Source organism: Saccopteryx leptura, chromosome 9 (genome assembly GCF_036850995.1).
Source record: "Saccopteryx leptura isolate mSacLep1 chromosome 9, mSacLep1_pri_phased_curated, whole genome shotgun sequence".
Lineage (NCBI taxonomy): Eukaryota > Metazoa > Chordata > Mammalia > Chiroptera > Emballonuridae > Saccopteryx > Saccopteryx leptura.
The window spans coordinates 52,132,373-52,158,754 of NC_089511.1; the positions used below are offsets into that span (position 1 = coordinate 52,132,373).

Genomic DNA, 26,382 nt, shown 5'->3' on the forward strand with positions numbered 1-26,382 from the left:
TAAAATTCTGTAACCTGCTATTCGACCCACTCTCTTTCCTACTGGCCTTCTATGATCAGGATAAGGACTAAGCTCTTTGTATGAGATGCATTCAATACTGGTTATTCACAATGGTTGAGAAAAGTTTGGATTGTAATATATTTCTGGAAATAATTCATTACAGCGTATACAATGTATTCTAATTAGCAACCTTTTTTAGAGACGACAGTCTGGCACAACAAAACAGAATTCTACTCTTGCCTCTTTCTTATTTTTAAATTTCTTCCTTTATTAAAATGAGGATAATAATAGTAAACTCCTTTGAGAATTTTTGAGAGGACAGAATTTAAAAATTCACACATAGTTCCTGGCATTTAATAAGTACTTTATAAAATGTAGTTATCATTTTTAAGATACTGCCCTAATTATGCCATTCAGCAAATATCTATTTTGCATAATGCCTAAAGATAAAAAAACTGTCATTCTTGTCCTCGAGATGATCTCATGTTAGAAGAAGTAACATGATTTCTTACAAAACAAGATTCAAATCAGTAGATGCTATGAGAGATTTAAGGGCAATGATCTAATTCAATCTGAGATTGAGAAAGATGGTATCAGGCAAGACTGTGAAGGAGAGGTGATGAATTCTGAAGGATTTAATAAAGAAGACAGAAGGAAATCACTGAATAGTCCCAGAGATCAGAGAGCGACTAGTGTGTCAGAGAAATGGAAAGGGGCACTGCAAAATAGTTTAGAAGTTGTCAGAGGTTGGGGAAAACATGGAGAAATGAGGCTGTTGTGCAATGAGGCTGGCCATCTGCCCAGGCCAAGAGCTTTGTATGCCAGGGTTAGGAGGTTGAATTTCATCCTGAAGGAAATTAGTAGTCACAGAAATTTTTAAGGGACAGTTGGGTAATGACAGGATTAAATCCACATTTTTTAAAAGATGACTTTCAGCAGCCAGCTTAGATTCGAAAGATGATACAAAAGAAAGGAGACTAGTTGAAGAGCCATTGCAACAGCCACAGTAAAAGAGGTAAATTAGGCAGGGAGAGTAAAAAGGAAGGTTCAAACTTTTTGTGGTAATTCATTCTTGTTTACTCAACCAACATAATCTTATTTTTTTTAACATGATCTTATTTAAGTCAATATTTAATTTCTTTTTTAACTTTTTTCAATGAGGTTACAGATTTCTAAAATTTATTATTTTATTTAAAACAGTACACATTTTTTTCTTAGTGAGAACCTGAAAAATAGTGTGAATGATTTGAAAAGCCAATCAGATTGTTGAATACAAAAATGGGAGTGAGCAAAAGTAATCAGGAAAAATTACTATACTATATTTTCTGCTTGCTTTGTATCAGTCATATTGCCCAGCCATTTAAGTGTCACACAAGCAATAAAAGTAAAAACAAACAAGTGAGCTACTGTACAATAAAAGAAGCCATGAACAACATAAAAAATCAACCTAAGGAGTAAGAAAAATTATCTGCAATCATATATCTGATGAGAAGTTAATATTAAAAATGTATAATGAACTCATAAAACAAAAAATTAATAGCAGACAAAAGAGTTGCATAGATATACTTTTTAATTTTTTAGTTTAGACAATTAAATTTAACAGGGTGATATTGGTCAATCAGAATACATAGATTTAGAGAAAACAGCATGGATATTTTTCAGTGAGAACATACAAATGGACAACATGAAAAGGTTCTCAACATCACTAATTATCAGGGAAATGCACATCAAAACCACAATAAGATATCATTTTACACCTGTTAGTGTGGCCAATATATAAAATACAGAAGAAAGAGAGAAACAAATGTTGCTGAAGATATGGAGAAAGGGGATCAAATGTTCATTGTTGGCACCAAAGTAAATTGGCTGGCAATGCCACTCTGGAAAACAGTACAGAGGTTCCTCAAACTGAAAAATAGAACAATCATATGATCCAGTAATCCTACTTCTAGGTAAATATATGAAGGAAATAAAAGCATTATCTCAAAGAGAGATCTTCATTCCCCTTTTTATTTCAGCATTCTCTTTATTTATTTTTTTAGGTGAAAAAAGGGGAAACTGTGAGGCAAACTCATGCATGTATCCTGAACAGGAGACACCCAGCAACCCCATCTTGGAGCCAATGTTTGAATCAACCGAGCTACTTTTAGTGCCTGAGGCTGATGCACTTGGGACCAACCGAGCTATCTTCAATGCCTAAGGCCATGTTCAAACCAACTGAGTCACTGGTTTCAGGAAATGGAAAGGGAGAGAGAGAGAGGGGAGGGGAGAGAAGCAGATGATCACTTCTCCTGTGTGTCCTGAACAGAAATCAAACCCAAGTCATCCATAAGCCAGGCTGACATTCTATCCACTGAGCCCTCGGCCAGGGCTCAGCATTATTCTTAGTATCCAAGACATGAACACAACCTAAATTTCCATCAATGAATAAGTTAAAAAAGTTGTGGTATAGGTATAAAATGGAATATTATTCAGCTATAGAAAAGAAGGAGGCCCTGGCCGGTTGGCTCAGCGGTAGAGCGTCGGCCTGGCGTGTGGGGGACCTGGGTTCGATTCCCGGCCAGGGCACATAGGAGAGGCACCCATTTGCTTCTCCACCCCCCCCCCTTCCTCTCTGTCTCTCTCTTCCCCTCCCGCAGCCGAGGCTCCATTGGAGCAAAGATGGCCCGGGTGCTGGGGATGGCTCCTTGGCCTCTGCCCCAGGCGCTAGAGTGGCTCTGGTCGCGGCAGAGCGACACCCCAGAGGGGCAGAGCATCGCCCCTGGTGGGCATGCCAGGTGGATTCCGGTCGGGCGCATGCGGGAGTCTGTCTGGCTGTCTCTCCCTGTTTCCAGCTTCAGAAAAAGAAAAAAAAAAAAAAGGAAATCCTACTATTTGAGACAACATGGGCTAAATCTTGAGGGCATTATGTTAAGTGAAATAAGTTTGAGAAAGACAAATACTATATGATCTCACTTATATGTGGAATCTAAAAAAATGAAACTAATAGAAACAGAGATCAGAATGGTGGTTGACAGGGACAGAGGGGCCGGGGGAATGGGGAAAAGTTGGTTAAAGGGCACATTCAGTTAGCTGGATAGCTCAGTTGGTTAGAGCATCACCCCAGAAGCAGAGGTGGCGGGTTTGATCCCCAGTCAAGGTGCATACGAGAATAGATGGATGTTTCTCTCTCTTTCTCTTTTCCTATTTCTAAAATCAAGTATAAATAAATAAACAAACAAATAAATAAGTAAACAGACAAATAAAAAGTTCTGGGGATGTAATGTATAACATGGTGGTTATAGTTAACAATACCATATTTTATGCTTGAAATTTGCTAAGAAAGTAGAACTTAAATGTTCTCTCTCATATACACACAATGATAATTATGTGAGGTGATATATATGTTAATTAACTTTATTGTGATAATAATTTCACAATATATTCATATATCAATTATACCTCTTAAACTTCTATGATTTTATTCAATTATATCTCAATAAAGCTGGGAAAAGAAAAAGAAATGCCTCAAGACAAGTCCTAAGGAGACAAGTAGTAACACATTCATTTTTACTTAGCAGATCCTGTCCCTGGGAGAAGTCTAGAACAGGGGTCCCCAAACTATGGCCTGCGGGCCACATGCGGCCCTCTGAAGCCATTTATCCGGCCCCCGCCGCACTTCCGGAAGGGGCACCTCTTTCATTGGTGGTCAGTGAGAGGAGCATAGTTCTCATTGAAATACTGGTCAGTTAGTTGATTTAAACTTACTTGTTCTTTATTTTAAATATTGTATTTGTTCCTGTTTTGTTTTTTTACTTTAAAATAAGATATGTGCAGTGTGCATAGGGATTTGTTCATAGTTTTTTTTATATAGTCCGGCCCTCCAACGGTCTGAGGGACAGTGAACTGGCCCTCTGTGTAAAAAGTTTGGGGACCCCTGGTCTAGAATTTGCCAAAGGCCACCAACCTAATGTCTGCATTATCTCAGGAGATGTCACAGATAAAGAAGGTCACATGAGAGGAAGTTTGGGCATTTCATGATGGGAAGGAAAAGATGGGACTGATTAACTTCCTGATCTGGGGACATTATGCAGAATATCTCTAAACCCTAAAATCTTGTTACACACACACACACACACACACACACACACACACACACACACCTTTCATGTTAACTAAGGTAAAAAAAATCTTTTCACCTGACCTGTGGTGGCGCAGTGGATAAAGTGTCGACCTGGAAATACTGAGGTCGCCGGTTCAAAACCCTGGGCTTGCCTGGTCAAGGCACATATGGGAGTTGATGCTTCCAGCTCCTCCCCCCTTCTCTCTCTCCTCTCTAAAAATAAAAAAAAAAAAAATTAAAAAAAAATCTTTTCATAGAGAGATAAGGGAGGTACAATTCACTTTCTACCACAAATAGGGTGTAAATTTTCTGTCTTTAGGTAACATTTGCCCTAGTCCATGTATGGGCATCTGTTTCACAGTCTTCACTCCTTCCTATCTTCATATTTACCTCCTAAGAAAAATAGATGGAATTACCCACTGAAAGCCAGGAACAAGGCCAATGAATCCTTTAATATTGGGTTTTAACTGCAGGAGAAGGCTGAAAAAGAGAAGGTCTTCTCTTGCGGCAGATCACACCAAGAAAAAAATGAAGTGATAAGAATAAGGAATGTAGTTTTGATTAAAACATAAAAGAGCATTGGTAAATCCCATATAAGGCCAGGATTTATCATGGGCTTTTATAGGAAAGGGCTGTGAACACTAATTGTGCTTCCTTCTGTTCATTTATATTTTTCCAGAAAACTACTCTATACCTGATTAAGGAGTTAAACTCTTCTGTTTTTAATCTTTGGTATGCTCTTGATAACCTTTACGAGCATTTAGTGCCCTACATTTCTGGGTTTGATCCCTGTCCTGCTAATCTCTTAGCATGCCTTCTTTTTTCTTTTTTACTTAACAAAGGAGACTAGCAATATATTAGACATTTATTTACCAATAATTAGTCGTTAGTGGATTAAGATAATATTTTTATCCCATCAAGGCCAGGAATAATGACATCATCCAGGACTTTCAAGTGGTTCTTTAGAGCTTACACATTTTATCTAATTCTTTTTCTTTCTTTCTTTCTTTTTCTAAACAGTCTTGTAGAGAGATAAGGATAAGTCTAATCAAGATGAGAAAACACAAATAAAGTTAAGTCAAATAACTTGCCAGTCAATAGGTACAGTGTTGCATTCTTTTGAATGACATAGTAAGGTTCTGATTGCCAGTCAACATGTCAGTGAAATCCAAAACAATTAATAAATAAGTGTATGTGTGTGGTGGTGGGAGGTTAGGTAGTAAAATCAAATAGTTGCCATTATACAAACAAAACAATTGACTAATTTTTAAAATGTTTGTAGAGTGGTAAATAGTGGGATTTAAATGATTTTTATATTACCTTTCATAAAGACTGGAGACTGAATAAATCTGAGATTCAATCCAGGATTACTCTGCTGCTGTCTAAGCAAACATGGTGCTTTTTCCTTTGAGACGCTTTTTCTATTTAGATAGAAAAAAAAATTCAGTAAGCAATATCTTACTGGTGTCTTAACCATCTATAAACCCACTATTATTTAAGAAAATAAATCAAAAAGTTTTCAGGTTTCTTGGTTATTTAAAGCAAGTAAATTCATACTGACCATACTTTTTTATTCTTCTGTTGTACATTGACTTAATCCATAGCTGAATTGAGATTATACAGTATCTTAAAAAATAAAACAATGCAGATGAAAGACTAATGAAATTCTTTTTTTTAATTTCTTTTTTTAAAAATTTTTATTTATTTATTTATTTATTTTACAGAGACAGAGAGAGAGTCAGAGAGAGGGATAGATAGGGACAGACAGACAGGAATGGAGAGAGATGAGAAGCATCAATCATCAGTTTTTCATTGCGACACCTTAGTTGTTCATTGATTGCTTTCTCATATGTGCCTTGACCATGGGGCTACAGCAGACCAAGTAACCCCTTGCTCAAGCCAGCGACCTTGGGTCCAAGCTGATGAGCTTTGCTCAAACAAATGAGCCCGCGCTTAAGCTGGCGAGCTCGGGGTCTCGAACCCGGGTCCTCTGCATCCCAGTCCGACGCTCTATCCACTGCATCACCGCCTGGTCAGGCAGACTAATGAAATTCTAGAGGTCAATCTCTGCTTTCATTTGCCACAAAATTCCTCCCACATTCCTAGCTTCTCCAAAAAAAGTAATAGCAATTGCTGAAGAACTAAAAAAGTAATACAGGGGGTCCTCAGGTTACAATCCAGTTCCATTCCTGTGACAGTGATGTAACCCGAATTTTTCTTGTAAGGCAAAAAACACCCTAGTCTAAGTCACTTACCTATCCTAACACAATCGTACAATCAAAATCTAGAACATAAAAGCATGACTAAGCCACAGAAAAATGAAATGGACATAAATATACTGTACTGTACATTGTATTGTAGTAACAGAAGAAATGACAAAAAAAATGAGTGTGAAAATTAGTATGACTCTAACAATGTAAGCCGAAAGACTCACGTTTCAATTTTTTAAAGCTTTTATGGGAGTGAGCATCATAAATTTGATATGTCATGTGTCAAGACTGTCATATCTTGAGGACCCCCTGTACTTGTAAAGAAATAGTTTCAGTTAGCATAGTGTGGAGATTAGACTAATTAATCTGTTATTCTAATCAAACTGTATATAACTACTAGAATGAGCCAAAATCTGAATACTTTGCTGTACTTTTTCTTCACTGATGACAAGCAAATAATACATTTTCCTCTTTTCCTCAATATCACTTAAAATGTGTGCCCTCCTTTTCTTGAGCAGTAGTAAGATGCATTGAATAGTCACTTTATTTAGATCAATTTATTTCCGTTGTAAAGAAGGCACTACCAGCTTAGCTTTCTGTCATGACTATGGACTTTGTTATCACATATATCCTTTAAACACACAGCATCTCTTTCTTCTTCCTTATCCAGGCTGTCACCAAATCCTTTTATTTCTTTCCCAGCAGTCTCTGAAGCCCTATCTCTTTGGTCTTTGCCAAAGCACATATGCTGATTAGGTCTACTTTTAGTGTTTTCTTTTGTTCGCTTTAAACTTCTTGATTTCCCTCTCCCTGCTTGCCTTCTCACTGCAAGAATCATATTTTGTTTCTGAGGTTTTCATTAAAGCACTAAAAGGATTTTTTCTCTTTCCAAGTGAAGTTTAAAAACTCCATCTAACAAGCAAACTTGCGGTTCCCAGGAGACAGAAATCAAGGTGTACATTTGACGTACCATGTGTTTATCTTCCGACTAATTTCCCAGGAAGGCTGTTATGTAATATAAAATGTATACTACTATCTAAAAAAACATACTTTAATATTACCTATATTTATTGATTGTCTATTAGATACCAGCCACTTTATGTAAATAATGATGTTTAATTCTAACAACTGTGTACCTAAGTACCAACCCCACTCATCAACTGAAGAAACCGAATGCAGATAATTTACTTGTGATTTGTTCCATATCACACAGCCTCCTATTAATAGCAACTTATCTTTTATCTCACTTATTGCTCTTTCTTCTCTCTTAGTAGCATGATAAATTCTTTGTGCTGGCTTCATTTTCTTCAAGATTTCTTAATGAATCTGAGTTGACCAGAAATATGGTTCTTGTCTCAGTAGTCTTTTTTTTTTTGACACCTTGCAGTAAAGCTCTGGGCTTAAACTATGGGAAAATTAGCATTGTCTGAGCTCTCAGCTAGATATTAAAGGTGGAGTTTTGGCTACTTACTATTAGGAAAGATTAATTGTGACCTCAAATTTAAAGGCAGGAGGTAATATTTAAGATAAAACAAGTTTTTGAAAAAAGGCAGAGAAGAATTTGAACATATCTTGCAAAGTAGGTCCAGAGAATGCCTAAGACAAGAAGGGAATTGACTAGGCCTCTCAGGAGTAACAGAAATTTAAGAACAGCAAAACATTAATTGCCGAAGATTTAGGAAGCACCCAAAGGTCTTCTGACTTCCCAAGTTGTTATATCTAAAATGCCTCCCTTGGCCCTGGCCGGTTAGCTCAGTGGTAGAGCGTCGGCCTGGCGTGCGGAAGTCCCGGGTTCGATTCCGGCCAGGGCACACAGGAGAGGCGCCCATCTGCTTATCCACCCCTCCCCCTCTCCTTCCTCTCTCTCTCTCTCTCTCTCTTCCCCTCCCGCAGCCGAGGCTCCATTGGAGCAAAGATGGCCCGGGTGCTGGGGATGGCTCCTTGGCCTCTGCCCCAGACCCTAGAGTGGCTCTGGTCACGACAGAGCGACGCCCCAGATGGGCAGAGCATCGCCCCCTGGTGGGCGTGCCGGGTGGATCCCGGTGGGGCGCATGCGGGAGTCTGTCTGACTGCCTCCCTGTTTCCAGCTTCAGAAAAATACAAAAAAAAAAAAAATGCCTCCCTTTTTTCCTTTTCATCTTCATTATTAAATTGACCACTTATTGAACCCAGTGATATATATTCATTTTCCATTTACTCTTTATAATTACATGAGTTTGATGCTGTTGTTTTCTTTTTGGTTTATTTATTTATTTTTGCCAGAGAGAGACAGACAAGAAGGGAGAGGGATAAGAAGCATCAGCTCATAGTTGCGGCACTTTAGTTGTTCACTGATTGATTGATTCTCACATGTGCCTTTACCGAGAGTGGAGCACTCCACCCAGCCCAACTAGTGATGCCTTGCTCAAGCCAGTGACCATGGGATCATGTCCCTGATCCCACGCTCAAGTCAGTGACCCTGCGCTCAAGCTGGTGAGCCTGTGCTCAAGCCGATTAGCCCGCTTTTAAGCTGGCAACTTTGTGGTTTCAAATTTGGGACTTCAGCATCCCAGGTTGATGCTCTACCCACTGCTGCACCACTGGTCAGGCACTATGTAATAAAAATGTTTTAGAGAGGCTAAGATCACATATTAGTAGAAAATAAAAGAGGGAGAATTTAAACCTAATTCACTCTGATCTCAAAAATTAGAGTTCTTAACCATTACCCTCAACTGATTATTATAAAGGTTTCTATATATCCTCCTTTGTTTTACTGAGGTAAGAAGATGATATGAGGCTATCCTTCACTTCAAAAATTCTATAGATCAAGAATGGAGGTTGACAAGAGAAAGAAAATTATGTTACAGGCCTTGGCTGGTTGGCTTAGTGGTAGAGCGTCGGCCTGGCGTGCAGAAGTCCAGGGTTTGATTCACGGCCAGGGCACACAGGAGAAGCGCCCATCTGCTTCTCCCCCCTCCCCCTCTCCTTCCTCTCTGTCTCTCTCTTCCCCTCCCGCAGCCGAGGCTCCATTGGAGCAAAGATGGCCCGGGTGCTGGGGATGGCTCCTTGGCCTCTGCCCCAGGCGCTAGAGTGTCTCTGGTAGCAACAGAGCGACGTCCGGGGGGGGGGGGGGGGGCAGAGCATTGCCCCCTGGTGGGCAGAGCGTCGCCCCCTGGTGGATGTGCCGGGTGGATCCCGGTCGGGCGCATGCAGGAGTCTGTCTGACTGTCTCTCCCCGTTTCCAGCTTCAGAAAAATACAAAAAAAAAAAAAAAAAAAAAAAAAAAAAAAAGAAAAAGAAAATTATGTTATGTAATAAGGAGTTAATGCAGAGAAATTAGCCCAGAGTTCTAGCTCTACTAAGTGGCTGAAAAAAACAAACCAACATTTTTTTTTCCTGTACCTTGTCCTCAACCCCATTCTCCAAAAGTAAATTAACCAAAGTTTTCTTCTCTAGAAGACTCTCTAGAAACAATTTGCATAAAATATAAGCAGCAAACAAAAGCAAAGAGCAATACTGAAAGGGAAGCATAGAAAGAAAATTATGTTTTTTGGTCTTCATCTTAAACAATATGCTAAACAAGGATTGTAAATAATTTTATAATATATTAAGCTTACGAAAGCAAGATATAGAATAACGTGTTTTGAACCATTCTCTCCCCAGAAAAATAAGCAAATAAAGTTTCCCCCTAAGACATATATGTGGGTTATGTGTGAAAGGAAAGAGGAGGACCTGGCCTGTTGGCTCGGTGGTAGCTCCTTGGGTGGATGTCCTGGGTTCGATTTTCGGTCAGGGCACACAAGAGAAGCAACCATCTGCTTCCAGACTCTGCCCACTCTCTCTTCTCTCTCTCTCTCTCTCTCTCTCTCTCTCTCTCTCCTTCCACAGTCATGGCTCGACTGATTTGAGCACATTGCCTGGACACTGAGGAAGGCTCTGTAGAGCCTATGCCTCAGGTGTTAAAAATAGCTCGGTTGCAAGCATGGCCTTAGATGGACAGGACATCAGGGGTGGATCCTGGTTGGAGTGCATTGTGGGAGTCTATTTTCCCTCCTCTCATTTGGAAACAAAGAAGGGAAAAAAAAAGAAAGGAGAGAGGAATGCATAGCATTGGCTACCACAAGAGGCTATAATTGGAACAAGGGAGTGTGTCAAAAATTACTGTTATGTTTACGAATCTCTGAATTGCATTATTTCACTATGTCAAGCATGTGTTCTGTTTGTAATTTGGAAAGCATAAAAGTAGAGAAAAGCAGGCATCATTTTAACAAGTGAAATAAATCTTACCGCTTCATATTGTAAGACTGCTTTAAGAATCAAAGATAGAGCCATAAGAAATGACAAATATGAATGTTCATTTATAAGGATAATGTAAAATACATTTGAAATTGTTTTTGAAAAATTTAGGATATTTTAGCTATCATTATATATCTCTCTCTCTTTTTTTTTTTTTTACTATTACTTAAGGAAGGGGAGAATAACAAGGACGAGTGAAGAAATGGTATTCTTGATTCAGTGTCAGGCCCTATGTTCAGATTTTTATAAAATGATCTCATGTAGTCAATGAAGTCAATACCCTAAAAGATAGGCATTATTATTTCTATCTTACAGGTAAAAAAATAGAGGAGTAGAGATGCCTGTATCATGCCCTAGATCAGGGGTCCCCAAACTTTTTACACAGGGGGCCAGTTCACTGTCCCTCAGACCGTTGGAGGGCCAGACTATAAAAAAAAAACTATGAACAAATCCCTATGCACACTGCACAGACCTTATTTTAAAGTAAAAAAAAACAAAACGGGAACAAATACAATATTTAAAATAAAGAACAAGTAAATTTAAATCAACCAACTGACCAGTATTTCAATGGAAACTATGCTCCTCTCACTGACCACCAATGAAAGAGGTACCCCTTCCGGAAGTGCAGCGGGGGCCGGATAAATGGCCTCAGGGGGCCGCATGTAGCCCGCGGGCCTGTAGTTTGGGGACCCCTGCCCTAGATCCTAACACTAGTGTCAAAGTCAGGAGTGAAATCAAGGTCGGTGAGACATCAAAGTTCATGTTTTTTCTTTGCTCCACAATAATTGGAGCTTTACCAATAAATGCCATAAAATGCATTTATTAGACTGAAACATTGAAATTAAAAAGTTTTTTTTTTTTTTAAATTGTAAGCATGTATTTTTCTGCAAGGAGTTATATACCCCAAAACCACATTCCTCCCTGATGAGGTCGATTCAATGCTGATATTGTCACTTTAACCAGGACTTTTTTCCTAAACAAGATTCAGAGTGTAGACAAATATAAATAGGAGAGGAAGAAGAAATAGCTCCAAATTGACTTCTGCTCTTGTCAGGAATTTGGTCCTTAGTTTTGTCTCTGCAAATCATCTGACCATAATATTAAAGAATGTAATGTTCTTTATGATTTTGTTCTTTTGTTCAAAAGGAAACTATATAGCAGCTGATATTCATTAAGCATTTTTTATGAGCCTAATGTTTCTATCATCTATAGTCTTTACCATAATTCAGCAGGATAAATGTTATCACCTATTGATCAAAGAGAGAAAGAGAGGTTTTGAGAATGAATACTTTTTCCCAAAGTGAGAGATCCATGACTCCAGCACACATGTGTATGACGTCAGAACCTGGCCTGTAAGATCATGAAGGGGGAAAAAATAGAAAAAAAAGAAAAAAAAGAAAAGAAATAGAGCATTTTAGGCCTACAGAAGTGACTAGGGCAGCAGAGCGGACTAGATTTGGATGTGACCCATTGAGAAGACACTATGAGTTTTCAAGAACAGTGACAAAAACATCTTCACAAACAGTTCTATGAATGAACAAGCAGGGTTTTTTTGTTGTTGTTTTTTTTTTTTTTTTGGTTTTGAACAAGCTGGTTTCACTTAACTTTTCTGTAAAAGAAATATTTCTGCCCTAATGAAGACAAAAAGGTAAATATTAATAAAGATTGCAAATGTACTTAAGAGTTCCCTTAGCATATTACATTATCTTTTTCTTGCTATGTAAAAGTAGGTAAATATAAAATAAATAAAAATAATTTTACTATAAAAATAGTGCACGTTTTTAAAAAATAAATGACATTAAAAGATGATTGAGACTGTCCCCTTCTCTACCACCACCATTCATTTACTCTAACCTTTTGTTTTTCCCAAAGAGTAATAATTTGGTATATATCTAACTAAGAAAGTTTTATTTAAAAAAAATGGGTATTTTAAAGTAAATATGAAGCAGGCTAGATATAAAAAAAATTGAGTTATTAGTAAGCCAGAAGTTTTTTCATGGAGCCAGGGGTGCTTGTAAAACATAAATAACATTGAACACGTATCATTTTTCTCTCCCAATGAATAGATTATTCAAAATCATTAAGTCTTAAAACTGTTGAGCTATCTTTGGCCACTCTCCTTCTTAGACCCTACCCATCTAATTGTTTGGGATGTCTTCCCACCTCTAATCTAATCTCTCCTTTCTTGTTCTGCTGCTCTCCCAGTTCAGATTTCCATTCCTCTTATGTGGACAGTTGTAAGAGCCTTCTCCATAGCTCTCTAAACCCCTGGCTTCCCCCAACCCCACCAATGCTATAAACATTCCCTTCCAGATTAATTTCCTAGAACACAGTTTTGCCTATTTATTTCTCTCATAAACTTTTCCAAATAAGTTTATTAAAGTATAATTTATATACCATAAAATTCTCCTATTTTAAATATACAAACTGATAATTTTTGGTAATTTATGAAGTTGTGTAACAATCACTGAATCCAGCTTTAGAACCTTCTTAGCATTCCTAAAAAAACTTTTACGTGTGTTTGTATTTAATCCTTACTCTCTTCCTGCAGCCCTTGGCAAATATAATTCTATCTCTATAGATTTACCTTTTCTGAATAGTTTGTATAAATAAAATCATACAGTTTGTGGAATTTCATTCTGGCTTCTTAGCATGATATTTTTAAGATTTAGTCATGTGGTAGAATTTATCAATAGTTGATAATATCCCATTGTATAGATATACTGTATTTTGTTGATCTATTCAGAAATTGATAGACGTTTGGATTGTTTCCAGTTTGGGGCTGTTACGAACAATCCTGCTGTAAAAATATATTTACAAGTTTTTATGTAGACACATGTTGTTATTTCTTTTGGATATATACTTAGAAGTAGAATTGATGGATCATATGATATATTTAACCATTTGAAGAACTGCCAGACTGTTTCCCAGAGTGGCTGCGTGATTTTGCATTTCCTACAGTAGTGTATGAGAGTTTGTTTCTTTCCATCTTTACCAATGCCTGTTACAGTCTTAATTATAGCCATTCTAATGGGTGTGAGATTCTAGTGCACTGTGGTTTTAATTTTATTTTCTCTAATGATTACTGAGGTTGAGCATCTTTTCTTGCGATAGCCATTAGTGTATCTTCTTTAGTAAAATGTCTATTCAAATCTGCCCCCTTTTTTAATGTATCATTTGTCTTATTATCAAGTTGTAAGAGCCTATTATTATTCTGGGTACAAGTCCTTCATTGGATTAATGATTTCTAAATAGTTTCTTCCAATATGCTTTGGCTGTACATTTTTGTGCTGGTGATTTTAACTTTAAATAATAAATTTTTAGGGGAGGGGGAGGTGGAGGGGTACAAAGAAAACTGGATAGAGGGTGACGGAGGACGATCTCTCTTTGGGTGATGAGTATGCAACAGAACTTAATGACAAGATTACCTCGAAATGTTTTCTTTGAATATATGTACCCTGATTTATTGATGTCACCCCATTAAAATAAAAATTTATTTATAATAAAAAAATAATAAATTTTTAGTTTTAATAATGTCCAACTTGTTAGTTAATCCAACTTGTTAATATTTTCATTTAGGTATTTATTATACATTTTGTGTCCAGTCAAAGAATTATTTGCCTCAAGTAGGTATATAACAGTTTTCTCTTGTTTCTTCTAGAAGTTTCATAGCTTTGACCTTTACATGTAGGTCTATGAGCTAATTTTTGTGTAAGACGTGAGGTAAAGGTTTTAATTAATTTTCATCTTTTTGCATGCGGACATCCAGTTGTTTCAAGAATTATTTGTTAATAAAACCTGTTTTTCTCCACTTGTGGAAAATTACTGAACTCTCAGAAGCTTTTGATGGTTCCATACTACCTACTCATTCAGTTCACACACTTGACACTAAAGCTCTCCAAAGCCAAAAACTCAGGGACTCATCACAACTTATTCAAACCTAATACAATCTTTGACTACTTTCTTTCCGGTACTCTGAGTAACAAAATTAACCTAAATTATTTTATTTTTAGCCTGTATTGCACTTGCCAGTTCAAGCTGGTTACTTGATTTATAGCATTTTTTCTCCCTAGATATTCCGATATTTAAATCTTACCCATTCATTTGAAATCCAGCTCAGTGACCTCTTAGAGGTCTTCTTTACTAGATGTAATCTTTTCCTCTTTGTGTACCCAAGGCTCTCATCTCGCTCCTCTTAGGATATGTGGCACTTTATACTTTGCATTATAATTGTTTCTGAAAATGCTTTATCCCCATTATGGAGTTTAACTGTTCTATGGAGAGAGGGTTTGATTTGCATATAATTGATCCTACATCAGTATTTTCCTAAATGAATGAGTGAACAAATATTACTGCCCTTACATGTTTAAAGATAAGTAGTTTGAGGATATTCAAACACAATGTACTATCTGAATCCAAACCCCAGGAACTTTGCTAATTCTTCAGGAGGAAAGTTTAACCATCTTTTATCGAGAGAAAGTTACTGAGTTTGATTAAAATGTGCTTCTTTTTATCAGATTGGACTCTTACTGCTGTATTCCAAGGAAGGGCTCAGTGACTGTTTTTTAACATAAAGATCAAAGACTTTTGTCCCCCCAACCCCTCAAAATTATAAGATATTTCAGAAAGTTAAATGTGAGGAATATTGTATTTAAATGTAAATTATTTGAATCTGAATCCTAAACATTATTCACAGTAACTCATTTGACATTTGAAACAGTGCAAGGCAAAAATGTCTTTGATTTACAGTAGTTGTGAATGTTTCCTTTAGCCAGTCAATATATTTTTTTTTCATAACAAATTTTGGAAGATAGGCACTCTGACTCGTGCCTCTTTATTAGAATCTTTCTTTATAAATGTTTTTTTTTCTAGAAACCTACTAACAAAGTTTCCAAAGATCTGACTCTAGAAAACATTGAATACATTAGAGATGCCTAACAAGGAAACCCATTACGTTCTGACTTCAGGAATTTGCCAGCACAGGAAGGTCTTTTCAAAAGTCAGGTGGGAATTCAGGATAAAACAAGGAGGTTTAAAGGAGGGTGATCTGGAGAATGACAAAAAGATCAGAGTGGGGTGGGAAGGATTATGAAAAAAGAAGAAAAGATGAGAGGGGGTAAAGTCTTTCCATAGATTGAAATAAGCTTTAGGCAATTATCTAAACTTTCAAGAGAATTATCTGAACCACACATCTAAATTTATTGAGTTCCCTCCATTGTAGCTGGTATCTGGCTAAGGTTTGCACAGTAAATTTGCTTTCTTGTGCCATGAGTGGCTTACAAGTTAAAAAGATTCAGTGAAATCTTCAAAGTAAATCTGTGTCCACCAAAGCACTTCACAGGCTTGTTTACAACTTTTCCACCTGTCTCCTAGACTGTCTCCAAGGATGCAAACTTTCAACATTACATCTGTTGTTTGAACATGGAGCTCATTTTGTCAAAAGGAACAAAATTGAACTCTGGCCCACAATTTTAATGAATACTTTAGTCAGGATTTCAGGGACTTCCCAACAAGATGAAAGTTAACTAAGCAAGTCATAGATGCATCTAATTTTGACAATTGAACAATTCAATTGATCCACAAAGATAATTCTCAGCTGCCAGAAGAATGATTAGAAGTGTCATTTAGTTTTGCGTACTACAATGTGATTCTGAATTTTAGACACACCAGGACAAAATAAAAACTGAAAAGCTCAGCTAATAGTATAAATTGAAACAAGTAACAAAAAAAGAAACTTTGGCTAAAACTGGGGAGACAGGAAAAGTAGCAAATTCATGTGTAATGCAAATTTTCAAGCACTCTACCAGAAGTTTGGTCTATAGATGTTTGAGTTCAGGTGTTAGTAGTAGTTGTAGTCTTTCAGTGGCTATGTGTTAGAATTGAGCATAGAAGTTTTAGATCTCATTTTTCTCACTCAAATAGGCCCGTTTCATTTCACAGTCAGATACTTAGAACCCACAAAACAGCAGACTTACTGGGAGTAAACTACTTTGTCCCCCACAAATCAATAAGAATCACACAACTTTCAATAAACTGCTGGGGGTAAAGTGGATTGATGGCCTTTTATCTTTTATTTCTAAAATTAGTAGCCTAGTAGTGACTTAGTTAAATCTGACACATCTTGAATCTGCCTTTTTAAGTTGCAAATTTAGCAGCTAGTGGTTTTATCTTTTTCAGCACCTGTATTTTCACATTTTGAGGAGACTATTTTTAATGAGCATATTGCTAACTACTTAAAAATATATATTATTCAGTTATTACCAGATTCAATTAGATATCTTCCCTCAAATTCAGAATATGCACTTACAAAACAGACAAAAGTAAAAGCTGAGTGGAATAAGTATGGGGCCTTTGTGATACATGGAAATATATTTTGAAAAGAAACAACATTAAGATTAAAGAAGGGAGGTTTATTCAAAACATATTTTTAAATATGTAAAATAAGCAGTAAACTGGATTCAAGTACTTTTTTTGCTTCTCTTTTCCTGGCACCTGAAGTAATATTAATTTTATTAACTGTATTCATTGAAAAATAAACACTCATGCACACAACATATAAATTTATTGTTTATAGAGCTCCTCAGAGTCTTCTGATTCAGATTGTTTTATTTGAGGTTGACTGAATAATTGTTAGAAAATTTATTTTTATATTTTCAGTTGTTTTATCTTAGAAGATAAATTGTCAGACTCAATCAGCTTCCAAAATTGATTTTTTTTTAGAAGCTGATTTAACTTTCATGTATTGGTTTTATTTCCTTCTTTAATTACTAATTACCAAAGATTAATATTTTTTAAACAAGGCCTACTCTCCATATAATCCATCTCCCATTCCTGCTTCCATCTAGCAGGAAGCCTGCTGAAAGAGGTCATAATCCTTTTGTTTGCTACATTATAAACTGTGACACTGGGAATGTTTAGTGTGGAATGATTGCTGTAAGAACATTTGTGAATAGGTAGACAGCATAGCTCATGAAAAAAATGTGTTTTTTTTTTTTATGGTGAGTAAATGAACTGTGATGGATTATTTTTCCTTGATGTAACAAACTCATTGTCTTGGGTAGGTAGTTTACTTCTAGAGAAAATAGCGTGATTTTTAGAGACTAGGCCATCCCACAAAATTAAGCATGTGTACCGAAACATTCAGCTCTGTAGTTTACCAATATGAATCTCCATTTGTGAAGTACCTGCAGATTAGTAAAGTAGTTATTCTGAGGAAATCATCTATTATAGCTACTGCATGCTCCCCCACCCATATTTTCTTGCTTGGGTGAGTGCTTGTGCATGTGTGGATTCACACACACACACAGTCACACACATGCATTCAGACAGGGTTGTGGGAAAGAAAATGTTTTTCTCTGACAAGGAATAAGGACTACCTTCATCCTTCCATTAGAAGTCTAGGGAGTTCAAATCAGTAGTCTTCAAAGTAGAATGGGAGAATAAAATACTAGAACTGTTCATATTTCTTTTGTCTTTTTTTTGTGTGTGTATATGTGTATGTGACAGAGACAGAAAGAGAGAGAAAGAGAAACAGATAGGGATAGACAGGCAGGAAGGGAGAGAGATGAGAAACATCAATTCTTCGTTGCGGCACCTTAGTTGCTAATTGATTGCTTTCTTATATGTGCCTTGACCAGGGGGTTACAGGACACCAAGTGACTCTATGCTCAAGCCAACAACCTTGAGCTCAAGCTGGTGAGCCTTGCTCAAACCAGATGAGCCCATGCTCAAGCTGGCAACCTCAGGGTTTCGAATCTGGGTCCTCAGTGTCTCAGTCTGATGCTCTATCCACTGCGCCACAGCCTGGTCAGACTCTTTTGTCATAATTTTCATTTTAATGTTTCTTAAAGTGAAAAATATATTAGTAAGTAGTACATTCCTATTTATAAATAAATATACACATATTAAAAAGTGTCTGACATAATCTTGTATAGAGAAAACCCCAAAGAATATTAGAAACAATATTAGACACTATAGAAACAACAGACAATAGAAACAATAAAAAGAATGCTAGGAACAATAAACCAACACAGTAAGGTCACAGGATACAAAATTAATATACAAAAGTCTATTGGTTTCATATACGCCAACAATGAAACTTCTGAAAACAAACTAAAAAAATAATCTCTTTTACAGTTGCAACTAAAAAAATAAAATACCTAGGAATAAACATAATAAAGAATGTAATGGATCTCTATACTGACAACTACAAAGCATTACTAAAGAAAATTTAAAAAGACACAATGAAATAGAAAAATATCCCATGTTCTTGGATAGGAAGAATAAATATAGTTAAAATGACCATATTACCCAAAGCAAAATACAAAATTAATGCAATTCTCACCAAAACCCAATGTCATTTTTTAAAGAAATGGAACCACAAAAAACCCCAAATAGCCAAAGTAATCTTGAGGAAAAATAAATGAAGTTAGAGGCATTATAACACCTGACTTCAAATTATACTACAAAGCCACAATAATCAAAAAAGCATGGTATGGGCAGAAAAATAGATAGATCAATATATCAGAATCAAAATCCCAAAAGAAAACCACATATATATGGGCAAATCACCTTTGACAAAGGAGCCAGACAAAAACACACAATTGAGTAAAGAAAGCCTCTTTAATAAATGGTGCTGGGAAAATTGGAAAGCCACATGCAAAAAAATAAAACTTGACTACCGTTTGTCCCCTTGCACAAAAAATTAGTTCAAAATGGATCAAAGACCTAAATATAAAATCTGAAACAATAAATTACATAGAAAAAAACACAGATACTAAATTCATGGACCTTGGCCACAGAGAACATTTTATGAATTTGACCCCAAAGGCAAGGGAAGCAAAGGCAAAAATAAATGAATGGAACTGTATCAAACTAAGAAGCTTCTGCACAGCAAAAGAAACTGACAACAAAACAAACAGACAGCCAACTAAATGGTAGATGACATTTGCAAAAAACAGCTCAGATAAGGGGTTAATATCCAAAATATATAAATATAAAGAACTAACAAAAATCAGCAACAAACAAACAATAAAATTAAAAAAGTGGGCAGAGGACATGAACAGATACTTCTCCCAAGAATAAATACAAATGACCAACAGATATATGAAAAAATGCTCATCTTCACTAGCTATTAGAGAAATGCAAATTAAAACTACAATGAGGCCCTGGCCTGCTGGCTCAGCGGTAGAACGTCGGCCCAGATGTGGAAGTCCCGGGTTTGATTCCCGCTCAGGGCACACAGGAGAAGTGCCCATATGCTTCTCCGCCCCTCCCCCTCTACCTTCTCTCTCTCTCTCTCAGGCTCCCGCAATCAAGGCTTCATTGGAGCAAAGTTGGCCTGGGCCACGAGGACGGCTCCATGCCCTCTGCCTAAGGCGCTAAAATGGCTCCTGCGGCAACAGAGCAATGCTCCCTGGTGGGCACGCTGGGTGGATCCTGATGGGGTGCATGTGGGAGTCTGTGTCTCTGCCTCCCCGCTTCTAACTTAGGGGAAAAAATACAAAAAAACCCAAAAACCAAAAACCAAAAAAAAACCCTACGAGATACTACCTCACACCTGTTAGATTAGCTATTATCAAGAAGACAGGTAATAACAAGTGTTGGAGAGGCTGTGGAGAAAAAGAAACACTCGTTCACTATTGGTGGGAATGTAACTTAATACAACCATTATGGAAGAAAGTATGATAGTTCCTTAAAAAATTAAGAATAAAATTACCACATGACCCAGCAATCTCTGTATTGGGTATATACCCCCAAAACTCAAAAACACTGGTACATAAAGACACATGCACCATCACAGCATTATTCACAGTGACCAAGATATGGAAACCACCATATCTCTCGAATGTGCCCTTTGATAAAAGATTGGATAAAGAAGATGTCATACGTATATACTACTCAGCCATAAGAAACGATGATATAGTATCATTTACAACAACATGGATGGACCTTGATAACATTATACTAAGTGAAATAAGTAAATCAGAAAAAGCTAAAAACTGTATGATTCCAAACATAGGTGGAATACAAAATTGAGACACGTGGACACACATATGAGTGCAGTAGTTACCAGAGGAAGGAGGATGGGGGAAGGGGAGGGGGAAGGGAGTTGGGGGAAAAGGGACAAATATAAAGTGACAGAGGATGATTTGACTTTGTGTGATGGATATACAACATAATTTACTGTCCAAATTATGTGGATATGTTTAACCAAAATCTATGTACTCTTGTTGACCAATGTCACTGTTAAATTTGATTAAAAAAAAAAGTGCCATAGGACCTGGCTGGTTGGCTCAGTAATAGAACATCAGCCTGGTGTGTGGATGTCCCAGGTTTGATTCCGTCCAGGACACACAGGAGAAGCAACCATCTGTTTTTTTTCACTCCTTCCTCTCCCCCTTCTCTCTCTCTTTCTGTCTGTTTCTCCTCCTGCAACCATGGCTTGATTAGCTAGAGCACATCAGCCCCGGCCACTGAAGATGGCTCTGTGGAGTCTGTGCCTCAGGCACTAAAAATAGCTGGGTTGCAAGTATGGTCCCAAGTGGGCAGAGCATTGGCCCCAGAAGGGGTTGCCTGGTAGATCCCTGTTGGGGTGCATGTGGAAGTCGATCTTTCTATTTCCTCTCCTCTCATTTGGAAAAGAAGAGGGAAAAAGTGTCAGAAATGAATAGTTTGGAGCCTACTGAGTTAGATAAAAAAACAAATGTTTTCATTTAGTAAATAGCTTGAAGGACTGAGATAAATTGACAGTATCTGCCATTTGATTTCTAGAGTTTTGGACTGAAGGAACACACAATGGATCTGCTTATGATTATACACAACAGGCTTTGTACAGTTCTAGCAGGTCATAGTTGTCATGGATTTCTAGTTATTCTATTTTCAGGCAGATGGCACTGAAGTGTCTTGAAAAAGGGGCACCTTTTCCTGTGAGGTAGAAGGCAGAGTAGCCTTGCACACAAGGTGCACTAATTCTTGCACTCCAATTACATCTGTATCTTGCCCAGATATAGTGAATATGGGGACATGGCATCATATACTCTGGCTCCTTAGTCATAGTATATCTTCAGCATTCCACAAAACAATGTTTAACTTTGATCATTGTATCGTTGAAATCAAGATTCATTGTATTAACATTATTTCCTTGATTTACTGTTCTATGGTAATAATACTATTAATAAAAAAATCACTACCTTGCATGATATAATGTTTAACAAATCTATATTTGCTTCTAGTAAGCTTATAAACCAAGATTTTAATTACAGTAACTTTGTCAGAATTGCTTGAAAATTATGAAACTATGATATTTTCAATTTCAGATACGTACCATTTTTTAAAAAAAACATAACATCTGCCCATCACTAGTCTTTGGCTTTTCTCCAATTTTACTTTATTTCAAAAATATTTCAATATCTTGGGTGTGACTCATCTGAGTTCATAAAATTAAACACATTTTATTGGGCTTTATACTTTCTTTGCATTTTAGATTTCTATACTCTCCTAACTTTTTTTTCACTTTGATGAGTTATCTTCTGAATAGAAAAGAGAAAATTGGATATAAAAAATTATGTATTTTCTTCCACTTATATGCATTACAGTAGTCTTCTCCTTACCTGCGGTTTTACTCTCTGAGGTTTCCGTTACCTGAGGTCAACCACAGTGTGATAATATTAAATAGAAAATTCCAAAAATAAATTGTGCATCATTCTTAGTAGCATAATGAAATCTCACGCTGTCTTGTACTGTCTTGCTTGAGATGTGAATCATCTCTTTTGTCCAGTGTATTCACATATATTCCATAAGAAATATTTATTATGCCTCTCCCGAGATTTATTTGGAAAGGTAAGATTGTAAATATTTCATTATCAACAATGCCCAAAGGAAGAGTCTTAAGCTTGCACATTCCATGGGTTAGTGTTTGATTTATGTGGTTTAGTTTTTAAATTATGTTCTCATCTTAAGAAATTTTGTACAGAGAAAAAAACCTGTTTTCATCCTAGATCAACTGTGTACTGTCCACGTGAAGTTGAGTAAATTACTTGGCTACTCAGAGCCTCAACTTTCTTTTCTAGGATTTGGGAAACATAATGTTTCCCTCAAATGGTGGATGTGAGGATTAAATCAAATAACTTACAAAGGGAAATGCTAAAATTATTGCCACCTACTCCATGAACAGAGAATTTATAGGCATGCTTATATGAGTGTTGAGTCCCCTTTCTCTGTGCCAATGAGTAGGGTGCTTTAGTTCCATCCCATTAATTCACTTTCTTGGGTTCTAAGAAATATCAGGGAGATAGATCCTGTGCTAAGTCTTCTAATCATCTTTTTCCTCCTAAGACTGCGGGACCCATTTTGAAGTTAATTTCAGTTCTGTTTTAGGAAAAAAAACATATTTCAAGGAAGGATGGAGCACAATCCATGGATTTCATGTTTTCTGATTCATGAAAATATTCTATAACTGTGTAGCTGTTTTCTGAGTCTTAGAACCTTGCTTCATGTGAGGGGAAATTTTTTTTTTTTAAAGAATTAATCCAAGCTAAACAGGAACTCTTTAATAAGTTTCTATTAGAGGGTCCCATGTGATTCAAAGGACTATTATTAAACATTTATATAGCACTTTGTATTTACAAAGTAGTTTATAATTACTTTTATAAGTAATTTATAATTCACAACTGTCTCAGTTAAATTGATATTATCTCCATTTCATAAACAGTAAAACAAAGGTAGTTAACTAAAGTCATATCATTTGCCTAAGTCTTCAAAAAAGAAACTACCTCGGAGACCTTGCTTTCCCTAAAGCTGTATGTTCCCAACCTCTTCCTTCTACTAAAAAGAAAAAAAAAAAAAAAAAGGTAAAATAAAATTGCAGCACCTTACTATCATAGACATGTTGTAAGGTTGCTTTTGTTGGAATTTTGTTTCGGATGACCATTTAACATTTGAATTCTGCTTTACATTCTAGATGTTTGGAGCCTTTGTCTGGCTCATTTGCCCGCATCAGAAATATCTTTCACAAAAACGTAAGTGACATAAGGAACTTTCTTTCTAAAAACAAACCTTTTCATCATGCATCCCAACCTTTACCACTCTGCAATTAGTAGTGCGTTCCCTGTAAGCAGTAGTTTAAGGGGTGCGGTAAGGAGAGAGTTACTTCCTGTGGAAGTCTAGAAGTCCCCAAATTGGGTCTACTAACAACATGCCCCTCCCCCCCTCACAAATAGGTCTTTCTCTTCTGAATCAAAAAGTCTAATGGGTAAGAGCATTTTCATTCCTTGAAAATTAATTCAGTTATCCATGAAGAGATTCTCTCTTTAATAGTTAGCCCCACTCCCTTCCTCATACTACACAAACTGTTTCCCAGTACCTATAAATGCTATGTGTCCAGAGCTAGTCAGAATCCAGCATGTAACCTACTTTCAAATGTTTTAGCAAAAATAAGTAGATGTATTTCAGAAAATAAAAATGTTTACTTAATCTTCACAGCCATGTTTTGTGTGGGTTTATATTATATATTTACTGATGTATTTATATAAACGATATATTATCCAGTTAAAAAAACTACACATTTTGATATTATGTTTATGCATTAATTTTATATGATATACATATATAGAATACTTGTATTCTATTATATGCAGCTATATAGCATATGCATATATTATAGACATATCTAATATATAAATGTATGTATTATGCCAAATATATATTTATATACTATATGTATAATATACATACTGACTTACATTAATAAACATATATTATGAACATGTATTTATATTAATGTATAATATGTATTTATAGATAATATATTATTATTCATAGTACATATAAGTATGTATATAGTATTTAAATATATAAGTATTTTTCCAGAACCATATTTTGTTTATGTAAATATACTACTTGTAGATATAAAAGGTAAATTTGTTTATTATATTACAACCATTTGAAATAAAGTTTTAGGCATCATAATACTTGAAATATTTCACCTTTAAACATGGCCTATATTTTCTAAGAATAGGGTTATTTTTCTTTATAACCATATTATAATGATCACACCTGAAAAACATAACAATAATTTCTAATATGTTCTAATACCCACTTGACTCAATTCACTCAGTTTTTCCAGTTGTAGAAAAACTTTTTAATAGTAGGTTTTGTTTTTTTACTTTGTTTGGAACCAGGAATCAGACTGGGTTCAGTTGATTTAAACTTATTTGATGACCCAAGTCTCCCCTCCTCCAAAGAGCACTTTTTTTTTTTTTTTTTGTATATTTCTGAAGCTGGAAACGGGGAGAGACAGTCAGACAGACTCCCGCATGCGCCGGACCGGGATCCACCCGGCATGCCCACCAGGGGCGATGCTCTGACCACCATGGTGCGATGCTCTGCCCCTCCGGGGCATCGCCCTGCTGCGACCAGAGCCACTCTAGCGCCTGGGGCAGAGGCCAAGGAGCCATCCCCAGCGCCCAGGCCATCCTTGCTCCAATGGAGCCTTGGCTGTGGGAGGGGAAGAGAGAGACAGAGAGGAAGGAGAGGGGGAGGGGTGGAGAAGCAGATGGACGCTTCTCCTGTGTGCCCTGGCCGGGAATCGAACCCAGGACCTCTGCACGCCAGGCCGACGCTCTACCACTGAGCCAACCAGCCAGGGCCCAGAAAGCACTTATTTTTAAGTAAGTGTTTTGAGGAAGACACCTGAAAAATCATGAACTTGGAGAATAGAAACATTTCTGAAGAAGACCCATTTAGCATGAGACTGACACACAGTGTGAATTAAATAACAAATTATCAAATGAATAATGAATTGGGAGAGTTGAAGCAAGGCCAGTCAAGGAGGCCTGACAAAGTTATGGCTTTTCAGGCAAGAAGGAAAAATAGGTACAACAAAATGAGATATAGTACCAGGCACATATTTTTTTCTTCTTGACAATTTGCAGCTCTGGAATTGCGCATTTGCTAAACCAAAGTAACTACCGAGAAAATCCAATAAACCCTAACAAATACCTACAGGCATACACATATACATGCACATACATGCTCACACACATATATACTCATATAGAGAACTAGTGGAGAGGAAGAGAAAGGGAAAGAAATAATGGAAAGAAGAAAAATAGCACAATTGATATATATTGTCATTTTAGAGAAAATTTAGAAGATACAGAAAAGGAGAAAGAAGAAAAAGCAATGAATTGTTATCTCAAATAAAACATAAGAGGGAAGTCAATTTTGTAGAGTTTGGAATGAGGGTAGGGAGAGCCAGAAAAAGTAAAGAGGAAGAGAATATTATAGAAATTTAGGAAGGTAAATGGCATACCTAAGAATGAGAGCTTTGCCATTGCATGTTGTTCTTTACTCGAAATACTCTTGCTATTCAAGATCTAGGCCTTGCTTGACATAATCTGTCATTCTTGCCAAATGTGTGTGGTATTTTAGGGATGTGGACAAATATCCACAGGAACTTGGCCGAGACCGACAGATATATTTTTACTTCCAAAGGCAAACAACCAGGGCATTAACTGGCTCTGCCATTTAGCACTTAACATTTGAACCACAGTGGACCAGTCCAGTGTGGTCCTTCACAAACTGAAATTAGAATTCTGTCATCTGCTTTTTAGGCTTTGATTTATCCAAGAGTCACAAAGAAGGAGATTATAGCATTTAAATGCTGGATAAACCCGTAGCAATATAACTCTCTTGTTTAATAAAGAAGGACAACTTGATTCAGAAGAAAGAGCACAGTATAAAGAACCTAGGAATTAATTAGTAACAGGTTCTGGGCAAATCATGTAACCATTC

General features: G+C 36.6%; 1 long non-coding RNA gene across 1 annotated transcript in view; it reads right to left on the reverse strand.

Moving 5' to 3' along the window:
* LOC136380688 (uncharacterized) overlaps window positions 1-25,960 on the reverse strand; it is a 56,757-nt gene extending 30,797 nt beyond the window's left edge. Inside the window, exons 1-2 of the long non-coding RNA XR_010746979.1 lie at window positions 25,901-25,960; window positions 5,423-5,523 (exon numbers count right to left, since the gene is read on the reverse strand). This is a non-coding gene — a long non-coding RNA (uncharacterized lncRNA). The remainder of the gene's footprint in view (window positions 1-5,422; window positions 5,524-25,900) is intronic.
* Window positions 25,961-26,382: the final 422 nt, after the last annotated feature.